The following is a 12,327-nucleotide window of genomic DNA, read 5'->3' as shown; positions in this document are numbered from 1 at the left end:
GGCATAGCTCAATGACTGATGATTAACAGCCTCACCTGACACTAAATAACATGTTTTAATGAAAAAAATAACTATTTTCTAAAACAAAATAAAAATTTTATGATAGAGTGACAACGTTTTACATTTTTGGCAAATACCTTCATCTGGCTTAACATAAGACAGACCAATTTTTACATGGGCTTTTACGTTTGATCTGTTGTGGTATGTTATTTTGGTTCAAGTATATAAAGAAAATCTGGCCCTACCCAGATATATAATTGGAAAAATGGAGACCTCACAGATGCCATGAAAGGGTCTCAGGAAATTCCAGGAGTCCTCACACCACACTTGAGAACCACCACAGTAGAAGTTATTTAGGAAGTATCTTTTAAGTGTCTAATTCAGAAACAAATCAATTTTCATACTTTCAAAGATAAAATCCAATAGTCAGATTCCAAAACCAAAGTAAAAGCTTGTACTGTTCAGTGCAGAACTATAGCCCAAATGACAAATTAAGCACAGATAGCTGTGATTGTAACATCATGCCACAGAACTCTCTCTTAAAAGTGGAACTGCAACACGGCAGCCCATGACAAAACTACATATTTAGGTATTTTTTTTATTCCAGTGTATAGTTGAGGAAGAATTGAGTTCTCTGAGAAAGAGAACTCTTTCAATTACTCACATTCTACCTAGTTACAAAACAGATCTCAGGAAATCTATCCCTTTAGTTACTAAAAGGAGAAAGCAGAGGCTAGTCAACATTTTCTTTCACAACCACGAAGGCAAACTTACCCAAAAGAAATATCACTAAGACTAGATATATGAAAAACCTAGTTCAAGCATTCTTTTCTATACACTTGGCTGTGTCAAATCCTGAAGACCTGTTTCTCACATATTTTTTTAAAGGTCTAGCTGATGTTGTATGGTCACATATAATATCACTTCTAAATCTTTCTCTAATATTGCCACCAAAATTTTCTAAGATAGCTACCAAAATCATGCTGAAATTGTTCATGAAAAAGGTGAAATTGTTATAGACACTTTTCAGCTCACAAATTTCAAGTCTAAGGAAACTAAGCTTCAGTTTCTTCACCTGAAATAACAGCTGCTCTGCCAAACTAGAAATAATTACAAATAATATGAGATTACAAGAAAGCATTTTATTAGCCTGCCAAACGCCAAAACGAATGTTGAGGGATTACTAAAGAATGAACTATGATAAAATTTTAAAGTTATAAAATGCCTCTACTCACCCCTAAGAATATACTTTAGCTAAAAACTGGTTGCTACAGTTTAAATACTATTATTACCTTTCAAACCCATTTTGTTCTAAGCCAAATTGTTAGTCTTTCCTTGAAGTAACTTGGTATTGTAAAAAAGCATGGAATAAACTCCAAAAAGCTGGAGTTTTCAAATTTCTAGTCTAGTATTATTTCTACTTTATTCACTAGATATATAATCCTGGGTTAGCATGTTATTTCTCTAGGCTTTAGTTTACTCATTTTTAAAATAAAGGCATTGAACTATATGATCTGAAAAAGTGGGTCATTTGGGGGAATAAAATGCTAACCTTTCACCATCATTTCACCCTTTCTCCCTTCCCCTTCCCAGGAACTTTTAGTTACCAGAACTTCAAAGTAATTGAATACTTAATGTTAGAATCATCAGGATTTTGTTTTCCCTTACAACTTCTTGAAGAGCCATAGATTCCCATTTTCTCAACACTCATGAAAAAAATTATGAATCATTGGGAGGGATAAATAACAACTAAATTCTACTAAATACCAACATTTTGTATCTCTCTCCTAAATTGCCAGACTTTGTACATTTCTACTACTGTTAAATTGTAACTACTGGTGTGTTTGTCTGCTTCCCCCATAGGTAACTATGTCTGCCTTTTCCCCAAAACCAATCACAATGCATTGAGAAGTAGCTACTAATTACCAACATTTTCTGAGGGCATACTAGATCAGGGTCATAGCAACTAATACTCAGAAAAAGCAACTCTCACGTTTATGTCAAACCCAATTAGGGCAAATATAAAAATGTATTAAAGAGTTCACACATCTGTCACAGATACAAAAAAATTCAATAAAAACATCTCCAGTACATTGACAAGTCCTTTCTAGTTGCCTTTTCCTCCCATATCTTGACTGCTGAGGAATATACATTAGACTGTCCTCATATAAATTTAGTACATATGTCCCAAGGATATCTCCTTCTCTCTTGCTACCTCCTAGACTAACTAAAGAGCATCACCTGCCAAAGTCCAAGTTCAGGCATTTCACAACTCACTCTTAAATTAAAATAAAAAAGTGTTAACTAGCTCTCCTTGTCTCCCAAATACTACATACTAATCAAACCTCTACATACATAAGCAACATTCTTAAAAAGAGATCTGATCAAGTTACTCCCATTTTAAGCAAACTTCCCCAATGTCTCCCCCAAAATGTCCAAACACTTCAGCATGGCAATAAAACCTTCTGTTAATCTGAAGCCAACAAACGCTAGGTAGACTCAAATGCCTTTTCCTAATCACAATGAATATGCATGATTCCTCAATATGTGATTTCTCATATATTCTTACAGAACTTAACTGTTGTTCCAATTTGGGCTATTTAATATCATCAGAAACATCCAAACTTTACCACAATCAAGGAAAGTACATAAGAAACTTTATAGATTAGTAACTGCAAATTTACAATGCAGTTTTCAAAATGGGAAACCTCTTTCACAGTCCATTTGCTATTATAAAGAATTTAATGTTTTTAAAAAGGTGAAATAAGTACTTGAAATATCATTAAAGAAAATAATATGAACATATAAGGATCACACTGACAATTTCTTATAAAATAGCCCAAAAAAGGTCATAAATTATAGGTCTCAAAGTCCCTGCTATTAAATTTAAAATTGTTACAAGTAGCAAATAAATGATCTGAACTGCATATTAATGCTTATGTTGGATTTGTAATCATTCAAATGTTTTTCATTTACAATTGACTTCACTTAAGATTTTATAAATGTTTTTTCCTAGCAACTTCGAAATTGCCAGTAAGCAATAGAAAATAAATAACTGGACAATGTATGGAGCAGAGGTTACAGAGAATTCAAAAGCAGACTAGAATTTACACTGACACACTATCTCCTTTAACTTTTTTTAAAATGACTCTTTGAGGCAAGAAAATGAGGGGAATTACGTGTCACAATGCGATACATGACATCATAAAATAACTTTATCTGAAGTACTGGATTTTAACCACCAAGAAAGTACCTGGCCCAGCTTTCAAACATACACTTCTTAATTCTAAGAAAGCCTCCAACAGCAGCATTAGCTGACTTCTGGAAAATAATACCTACTAATGAGAAGAAAGCACACTTACTTACAGGGGAAGATATTCGTTATAGAGTTATTTAGAAAGTCAAAACCAAGAAAAATGGTTTACAAAGTCAGAAAATACAAAACAACATAAATGACAACCAAGAACAAAATGGTTACATAAACTATAGTCTTCCTATCCAAGCACTGACCAGACCCGACCCTGCTTAGCTTCCAAGATCAGATGAGATCAAGTGCATTCAGAGTGGTATAACCACAGATAGTTCCATTCATGCAATAACACTGGACTTCAGCCATTTTAAAAGTATAAAGACTACATTATTAATACAAGAGTGAGAAGTGAGGACTTTACTCTTCATTTCAAAGCCTTCTGGTAAGTTTCCCTTATTTTAACTATGTGTAGGGATTACTTTAATAATTTAAGAAAATAGGCTACATTTTTTTCTAAACAGTAATGGTCACATCATAAATAAAGCACTATTAAAACAAACTGCAATGTATTCTCATAATAGAATACTATAGAGCCACTAAAAAGAAGTTTTAGGGGAGGATGTGCAGTGTTACCTGAAATAGGATATTATTCATATAAATAATATGATTATTCATATGAATTATTTATATGAATAGTGAATATCCTATTTATATAAAAAATTATATATCTACATAAACAGCTGATACATGTATGTTTAATACATATGTTTACATGTTTATATATGTGAATCGAGAAGGGGTCAGAAAATTCATTTTGGGTTTCCACTTCTATACTGTTTGAATTTTTATTAAAACAACAGTGTATCATTTTCAATTAAAAAGACATAAGAAATTGTGTTAAATTAATCTAGCCTAAAACAGTATGGGCATTATTACTATACCTACTGTATATAGCATGATTCTAATAATAGAATACAACTGAACAACAAAAAACAAAAAAAAAAACTACAGATATATGGAACAACATGGATAAATCTCAGGAACATTATGAGGAGTAAAAAAGATCTTTTTAAAGAGTTAAATAGATCATCTTTTTAACAACAAACTCCATGATCCCATTTATGTGAAGTTCTAGAACAAGTAATACTAATATATAGTGGAAGAAAATCAGAACAGTGCTTTCTTCTAAAGGTCGGTGGGAGCATAGGAAAGGGAATGAGAAATCTTTCCAGGGTGACAGTAATGTTCTTTATCTTGATGGGGATTGGATTAAAAAAATGTATGCATTTGTCAAAACTCATCAAATGGTACACTTAAGATCTGTGCACTTGATTGTATGTAAATCCTAAAATTTAAAAACATAAAAAAATCTAAATAAATACTGAACTAAAGCATGATGTACATGTTTTCAGCGTGCACTGACGTCTGTAATTCACTTTGAAATGAATCAAAGAAGAATAGTGACGAATACACTAAAATGTCAATGGTAGAATCTAAGTGATGGGTATGTCGCTGTAAAATTCTTACAACTTTTCTGTATATTCAAAATTAATAATAAAAAGTTGTGGGAGGAGAGCAGTCAAGCAAAACAGCCAGGAAAATTCTGAAAATGAACATAACTGATTGGTCTTTGTTCTGTGAAAAAAAAAAAAAATTGAACAACTGACAGGGAACTAGCCTTATCAGGAATTACGCATCACCAAAAATTAAGTGTAGTGTGGTAGACATAGATCAATATAACATACAAAAAGTCTAGAATAAATCCAAATACATACAAGAATTTAGTATATAATTAAGGTTGCATCTCGAATCATTAGAAAAATATGCAGTCAATTGTATAGGGATAACTTTATATGCAAGTGAATAAAAGTAAATCAGTAAGGCTAGATCCGTATTTCATGCCTTACTCTCTTCACGTGCTAAAAATAAGATCATAAAGGACATGGATGATACTACTAGAAAACTGTGAAAGACACACAGTGATGTTTCAGTTTCTGGCTCACTGACTTCCTGTGGTAAGTCACGGTATGATTTGTAGCATGTCTGTTATTAAGTAGAGTTCATTAATTGACTGTGGTAAGTTAATTATTACACAGGCATAAAGTAAGCCCTATTAATGACAGTTACTGCTATATTATTATTGTCGATGTCTTTGTCTCAGAACAGGGTTTTTCTGACAACATAAAATTGACTCCATGAAATAAAGGATAAATTCAATTACATAAAACATTTCTACATTAGAAAATTTACCATAAGCAGAATCAAAAGTCAGTATGGGAAAGAGAAAGTTGCAGTCCATGTCAAAATTTCTCTAATTTATGAAAAGCTCCTACAAATCAGTTTTAAGAAACCAACAATGTATCAGGAAAACTATGAAGGGTATGAACAAGCAAAAGAAAAAATAAGGCTCTTAAATCTAAGAAAAATGTCTCAATCTAACTTATAAGACGAATACATGTTAAAACTACATTAACATTTTCACTTCTAGTTGAATGTGGAAAATCACAAGAGGCCACTGCTCTCACCCCAAACAGGAAAAGATAAGCCACTTACGCTATAAAACCATAGTATTTTTCAAAGATAAAGGAGCTGAGGAGACATAAAAACGTAAGTGAACTAATTAAATCCTAGGAAGTGACAAGCTCTTCAGAAAAGAAACCCATGGTTACTCTCATCCCTGGTAGAAACTCAAGTAGAAAGATCTGCCATAGATGGGGGTAAGGAAAAACCAGCCAAACTTTAAATCATCTTTTACTAGTCATATACGGGCTATCAAGACATTTGAATCCCAAGGACCGCTACAATGATGGCAATTATTTTTTTGTCAACAGCAGCTCGCCTACTGAGTGTTGATACTTTGGGTCTGAGTGAAGAAAAAAAAAAATCCCAAGGACTATAGCCACAAAGTGAGTCTACAACCACTCATTAACACTTACCAACCAAAAACTCTGTAGTAATTCTGGGAGCAGGGAACAGATTAACAACGCTCTATTAGCTTTTAGCTAGCAAAGTCTGAGAGTGGAGCAAGAGGGCTGAGCAAAACTCCTCTGAGGCATTATAAGCCTTCACAGAGAATTGGGTGGGTTACCTTTCAAAAAACAAGGGAAGGAGCAACTATGGTGAAAAATAGTTCCAAAAGTCATGAAAGCAGGAGGTGGAACTAAAGAACAAAGATCTCTTCAGCAACTCAAAAACCTGGCAGCAGAGCTGTCAAACAAACATTACCCACAGCTCTAAAAGCTGGTGGCTTGGAGGTAAAGGCAGATATCCAGAATCTCACTCGTTCTCAGATTCCAGGTCCTACCAAAGGGAAAATTCTGATCCTGCCCTCAAAACATTTGAAAACAATGGTGAACTAAATGAAACGGAAGTTGTTACAAAGCCCATAACCAGTTCAATTACAGAGCAATTGACTCAGCCTCACCTCTACTGGCCTAACATAAGAAAGGGCATGCCCCTCACTGAAAATAAACCTTTCTTACTCCAGTCTCTACAGTTCTTTTACACAAAAGGTCCTGTGTAAGACCAAATAACAAGGAACACAAAATAGTAAGAAAATGTAATCCACACGAAAATAAACAGTCACTGGAAGCATATCCAGATTAGTGATCTGATAACAGAATAGATACTTTACAATAATTATGATTAAAATGCTAAATTATCTATTGGAAAATGTGGACAACATGCATGAAGAGATAGGGAACATCAGCTAACACACAGAAATTATTAAAAAAAAAAAAAAAAAGAGCCAACTAGAAAAACCTAGAAATACAAAATATGACATCAGAAATTAAAAAAAAAATGCTTTGTAGCACACTGGAAACCACAGAGAAAAACAGTGAACTTGAAGATAGGAAAACAAAAAATATAAAAACCAAAAGCAAAGGGACAAAAGTAATTTTTTGTATCATATCTGAGGTCTGTAGGATAATATCAAACAATCTAACATACAAGTAACTGAAGCCTCAGAAAAAAAAAGAAAGAAAAATGAGGCAGAAAAAAGTATGAAGACATAATGACCAAAAACGTTCCAAAACTGATGAATGACACAGATCCAAACTGGCAAACCCAAAAAGGATAAAACACAAACACACACAAACACACCTACACACACATGTGTGCACACACATGCATATCACAGTCAAACTGTTTACCAAATAAAAAGAACTGAATCTTAAAGGTAGTCAAAGGAGAAAAATAGACACATTACATAAAGGAGAACAAATACTCAAATGGTAGCAGATTTCTCACCAGAAACAACAGAGGACAGTGGCAAAGGAACAATATCATAAAATGGTCGAAATAAAGGTGTAAAATCAATGACCTAGGTACCATCTTAAGAAAAAGGAAAAAAGGACAGTAAATTAAACCCAAAGTATTAATAATAAAAATAAAACACTGAAATAGAAAACAGGAAAAAAACCATTTTTCTTTGAAAAGAATTAACAAGTATTAGCAAAACTGATCAAGAAAATAAAAAAGCAAAATTACCAACAGGTATAATTTAAAAGAAGGAGGCCATCACAATAAATCCTATAGTCATTATATGAATAATAAGGCTACAATGCAAACAACTTTATGTCGATAAATTTGGCAAATTAGAGAAAAATCCTTGAAAATCATAAACTGTAAAAAGTGGCACAAGTAGAAACAGAATACCTTCATAGCCCTACACTTAACTTATTAAAGACATGGATTTTGTCATCAAAAATCCTTCCCACAACAAAAACTTCAGTCCCAAATGGCTTCACTGGTGAAGAATCCCAAACATTTTAAGAAAAAATAGTAATAAAATTAATCCTAAATAAAGTAGTTCAGAAAGAGGACAGAATACTTACTCACTTGTTTTAATATTAGCAAATCAAAGCTAGCAATATGTATTTAAAAAAATCACATCATGATCAAGCAGGGTTTATCTCAGGAATGCAAGGTTGGCTTAACATTTGAAAAATCAACCCATTTAATATACCATATTAACAGAAAAAAGGAGAAAAATCCTTATATTCATCTCAACAAATGCAGAAAAAGAATTTAACAAATCCAACACCCTTTCATGACAAAATACTCAACAAATTTAAAAAAAAGAATTTTCTCGATCTAGTAATAGGCAGTTACTAAAAACTTAGAGCTAATGTCAGATAATACTGAAACATTAAATCTCTTTACTCTTAGACTGAGAAAAGACAAGGATGCCCACTTTTCCCACTCCATTTCAACATCATACTATGGCATCTAGCCAGATCACAAGAAATAAAGGCATAAAAATCAGAAAAGTAAAACTGTCATATTTACAGATGAAAAGATCAGTGTAAGAAAATTTCATAGACTCTACAAAATAGCTACTAGAATTAAAAAGTATACTTAGTATAAGTTTCAATATAAAAATATTATACTTCTATATTTCTATACGCAAACAGTAAAAATTGGGAAATAAAATTTTTAAATGCAACTTATTAAACCACATGCCAAGAAAAAAAATCTAACAAAAAATTTATAAAATCTCTATACACAAAACTATAAAAAAATGCTTGTATATATTATACAAAATATCTCAGAAGGCAAAAGATCTTAGAAGAATCACTGAGTAACAAATCTTGAATTGTTATTCCATACACATATAAAAGATACTAAATATAACCCTAAGTTAAAAATAAACTTTTACCTATTTCAAAATTACTATTTGTGAACTGTAAAAGATTTATTTCACAGAAATAAGGTAGTGGGAGGGTAATAAGTCTGGCAGGAATAGTTCATCGTCCACTCATTTCTCTTATTCATTCTCTTTTCTCTGAGAGGGGACAAGGAAAGCATTTAATCCTCTTAAATGGGGGAAGAAAGAAAAAAATCTTAAACGCCATGTAGCTGAAGCCCGAGTTAGTCATATTCAACATATACATACCTACCATGGGAATATCTTACTTTCCATTTTGCTCATAATACTTTGTCTCTTATTGTAAGCATTTAAAATAATTTTGACAAGTACTGTAGGCCAAAGATAAGAAAGTACTACAACACATAGAAAATGCTGGCCGGGCGCAGTGGCTCACGCCTGTAATCCTAGCACTCTGGGAGGCCGAGGCGGGAGGATTGTTTGAGCTCAGGAGTTCGAAACCAGCCTGAGCAAGAGCGAGACTCCGTCTCTACTAAAAATAGAAAGAAATTAATCGGACAACTAAAAATATATAGAAAAAATTAGCCAGGCATGGTGGCACATGCCTGTAGTCCCAGCTACTCAGGAGGCTGAGGCAGAAGGATTGCTTGAGCCTAGGAGTTTGAGGTTGCTGTGAGCTAGGCTGACACCATGGCACTCTAGCCCAGGCAACACAGTGAGACTCTGTGTCAAAAAAAAAAAAAAGAAAAGAAAAAGAAAATGCTAAATTTATTTTAATTACCCAGCACTCAGATGGAAAAGGCCAAATAAGACTGCAGCCGTAAAATGTAGTAATGAGAGACAATTCATCAAAAGTTTAACATATGAAGAGAGTAATGAAAAATATTTTAGCCAATAATTAACTATAGAATATTAACTCTTCTATCAGCTATAAAATTCATCAGATTAGAATTACTATATATAATTCTTTGTGCAGCCTCATGAAGGTAGCAATCTTGCACATAGCAACATTCGATAATACTTTAATGAGTAATTATTAATCCTCTTAAATGTCCTTACCCCCCCCAAAAAATCACTAAATTACCTGAACTTAAGCTTTACCTAATCTGAGGGTACTATGAAGTAAAAAGAGAAAGAAATAGACCCAAAGATTACTTAATTTTGAAATTGCTCATATATCTGCTTCTCTGAAATAAATTTCAAGGTAAAATAGGGTGGATTTTATATTGTTATTGTATATAAACTAGAAATTTCAACTAATGTATTTAATACCCAAGTATATAACACAGAGAAGGCATTGTGCTAGGTGCTGTATAGAACAGGAAGACAGTTAAATTGTAAGAGCTGAAGTCTGCTTTCAAGGGCCCGAGACTCTAACAATAAAGCCAAAACAAGGAACAATAAACTAAGTAAGTGTGCAAGTGGTAACTCATCTAGTGCTGGGAGAGGAGTCATGGTGGGAGAAGTCACTGCTTCCAGCTGGACAGATCACAGACAGCTTTCTGGAAGAATTGGAATCACGCTTTATCTTTGCTTTCAATATATATAAAGGATATGGAGAAAGACAGTACATTATAATGTACAACAAAGTTCTGGAATCAAAATGTCTTGTTGTGGATCCCCTGTGCATTGCTCACTAGCTATGAATGGAGTACACTATTTAGTATTCCTAAGACTCAATTTCCTCATCTTTAAAATTGGGATAAAGGAACTTAGCTCATGTACAATGAATGAATGCACAATGATTAACACATAGTAAGCACTTAATGAATGCTACCTACTACCAAAAGTTGGGGAAAAAAAGGGACAATAAAAACAACATCATAATGACTCACAATGAAAATTCAGCTTTGTTGAAATTAAGACTCATATAAAAAGTAGGAAGATACAAGTGGAAAGATAATTTGAAGCAGATCATTAGCATTCTGAAAGCCAAGCTATAGAGCGTGCAATTTATCTAGGAATGCTGAAGGTTTTGATCAAGCAATGGGATATGAACAAGGTTGGACATCCATGTCAGAAGAACTGGGAGAAAAAAACGGACATAGAGATTTATTAGGAAACAAACTGCAATGGTTTAGATAAGGAGTGTAAGCTCCCTACTAAGCAAAGTCAGTAAGGATTATTAATAGAATGAATCAGAACCTAATGATTAAGTGAATGGGGTACAAGGAGCAGAGGGAGGAAAAGCCAAAAAAATAAAATTTCAAGCGTGAATAATTTGGAGAAATGAAATGCAAATAAGTAAATCCACAGAACATTTATTTTCAGAAACATAGTTTCAAATTCTGATGAGAGATCCAGACAGACATACAGCTAACAATTAGAGATAAGAGCTTAAAACTTTGAAGAGTGGTTAAGTCTAAACATACTTATGTGAAAAATAAATGCATAGAGTAGAGGTTCTAGCTTGGAGTCCAATAACAAGTTCAAATTGAAAAAGCTCTGAAATTCAATGCAAATGTGTATGTATATGCAACATCCTAGGGAAGGGAGTCTTTAGTTAGATTTTCAAAGGATCTACAACACACACCACCCGCCCCCACCAAAAGTTTTTAAGAACCACTGACATGGATTATAAAAGAAATCATTCATAAGAATTGTCTCAGTCCATCTGTGCTGCTATAACAGGATACCACATATTGAGTAATTTATAATGACCAGAAATTTGTTGGCTCACAGTTCTGGAGGTTGGGAAGTCCAATTATCAAGGCACTGGCAGGTTTAGTAATTCTGATTCCAAGATGGAACCCTGAACACCACATCCTCTGCAGGGGAGTAGGGCAAAGAGGCAAAAGAAGACCAAACTTGCCCTTTTATAATAGCATTAATTTCATTGATAGGAGCAGAGCCCTTCTGGCCTAATCACCTCTTACAACCGTTAAAATGGTAATTAAATTTCTACTTGACTTTCGGAGGGGACAAACATTCAAACCACAATAGGAATGTATGAAATATCAGAAGTAGAATGGTTGAAGGGAAAAAAAAAAAGCCATGGTAACAACTTTGAAAAATACAATTAGAAGACAAGAAAAGGAACAAAAGGGGATAAAGGCTGATTTGAGAAGAAAGGAAACCAAAGTATTAGGGATTCAAGGAAAATAAGTTAAAAAAGCAGTATCAACGTCTGATGTTATAAACATAGGTCAAAGAATATAAAACTTATGAAAAGCCTTTACATTTAATAAACATAAATTCATTGGTAACACTGAGGTAAGTAATTCTGGTTGAATATGCACTGGAGAAAACCATATCACAAGGCATTAAGAAATAACTGGCTGAGGATAAATGAGTGAAAAATTAAAGGTTGACTACTATTTTAAGATTTACCAGTGAAAGGAAAAGCTAGCACAAAAGTGACTAGAAGTACAATTTCATTTTTTGTTTTGTTTTTTTGCTGCTATTGTTGCTGAGTTTTTCTTCCTTAAAAAAGGGGAAACTGACTCACTATGCCTAAAGGAACCGG

The 12,327-nt window shown here is 33.3% G+C and overlaps 1 protein-coding gene across 1 annotated transcript in view; it reads right to left on the bottom strand.

Annotated features, from left to right (window-relative positions):
- Positions 1 to 12,327, bottom strand: part of RBM26 (RNA binding motif protein 26) — a 101,036-nt gene that overhangs the window by 83,470 nt on the left and 5,239 nt on the right. The gene's annotated exons all lie outside the window — the stretch shown is intronic.

The sequence above is a fragment of the Propithecus coquereli genome, unplaced genomic scaffold, assembly GCF_000956105.1.
Source record: "Propithecus coquereli isolate 6110/MARCELLA unplaced genomic scaffold, Pcoq_1.0 Scaffold123, whole genome shotgun sequence".
NCBI classification, from domain to species: domain Eukaryota; kingdom Metazoa; phylum Chordata; class Mammalia; order Primates; family Indriidae; genus Propithecus; species Propithecus coquereli.
Note: the sequence above shows the minus strand (reverse complement) of the source record. Positions and strands in the feature narration are given on the sequence as shown.